The sequence below is a fragment of the Galeopterus variegatus genome, unplaced genomic scaffold (assembly GCF_000696425.1).
Source record: "Galeopterus variegatus unplaced genomic scaffold, G_variegatus-3.0.2 Scaffold9218, whole genome shotgun sequence".
In the NCBI taxonomy this organism is placed as follows: domain Eukaryota; kingdom Metazoa; phylum Chordata; class Mammalia; order Dermoptera; family Cynocephalidae; genus Galeopterus; species Galeopterus variegatus.
Genome location: NW_007735329.1, coordinates 32053 through 33710, shown reverse-complemented (window position 1 = coordinate 33710; position 1658 = coordinate 32053).

Genomic DNA, 1658 nt, shown 5'->3' with positions numbered 1-1658 from the left:
GTGACTCTGATGGGTGCACTGGAGTACACTAGAGCTCCTCAGTTTAAATGGGTGACCCTGGGTGGGATTATTTTCCTCTTTCCTAAAGGTAGAGGCTCCCCCTGCGTCCTGGCTTCCCCTGACTAGGGGATGGGTTGATGGTGATTGAGAATTTTTTCTTGCTCTGTTTGGGTATCCTGGATTTCTGCACCCTCAAGGGGTTCTGTGTGCATCTCTCCCTGGATCAAGGCAGTCACACTGGCTGCACACATATCTCCCACCTCTAGGACTACTACTGCTGGCAGCATTGTAATCCCCTGCATGGGTTGGGCTACTAGGTTGTGGGTCTGCATTCCCTCCCCCTCTTTCCCTGAACTCTGCTGGTCACTCTCCTTAGGTCAATGCAGTACAGTGTTTGGCAGGCCACTTGCACAGTGGCTGTGGCTGCTACGATGGCAGCAAGCCAACCTTGTGGTGGCAGTGGTTGTGGTGGTGGGTGTGGCAGACCACCTACACAGAAGTGGTGTCTGCGGCAGTGGTAAGGGCCTGCAGTGGATCCTGAGGTCCCCAGGTGTGCTACTGCGGTCTCTATTTTTATTCTTGAGTCTTTTATCAATTTTGTAAACTGTATGTCTGTCACAAAAATATGTGTATGAATTAAAATTTTATGTTTGCTAAATGATCTCTGGCCATAAAGCGCAAATTGTTTAAAAATTATTTTTCTGGGTTGAGCTATTATGATTATTAGTAATACACTAATATAATATAATTAGTACAGTAAATATATTGCAAACTTGGGAAGTGATTTAAACAAAGAGTAAAGGTTAATGGAAGTGAAACTCATTATGAGATAACCAAGGATGTTTTTTTAAATTTTCAATCATTTCATGTATTTATGCATAAATATTATTTATTGCTGGAATGAGATGGGGTACAGCATGAATCCTATTTAATTCACTGTATTTATTGTCATAAAGCCTGACAGACCTTGCTCATATTAATATGTAGATGGGAATGGGAGGAGTTTTACAGCAATGTCACTTGATTCTTCAAATTCTTCTTGCAGTATATGCCAAGTATCGCATACTGATGTATCATCAAAATTATTTTTAATGATGTATGAGCTGACAATTTGATTAGGTCCTCCTTCAAATGTTTTGAAAGGAAAGAATTGGAAATGACCTGATCTGTAACTCAATCAATAGAGTCTTTCAACCTCTGGGAAGTATACCAAAAGCCTTCACTAAGATTTATCAACTGTCTATTAATTAGGCCTGCTTGAGGCACTTTGCACAGCCCTATAGATTTGGAAAGAGTTGGAAAAATCAAAAATACTGATTATTTCAATATACCTTTGCTACATACTATTTTTATTAAGTGTATTTATTCATATGCTTATGGAACTTTTTTATTACAAATCTTAGAGCTACAGATTTAACTCCTTCCATTTGCAAAAAATAGTCTGAAATCTAATAAGCAAATTTAGTCTTTATTTTTTTTTCCTTTTTTTGTCAACTGTTAGCCCAATCCAACTTTCAGAAAAGGTCTGAGGGTTTTTTTTTTCAATTTAAATAAATTTCTTAATATTCATAACAAAAAAATGAGAACAAAAGCAGTAAAAATTACAATTCTATAATATAATATACTTATTTACATCATACAAATTTATAGAAATAAGA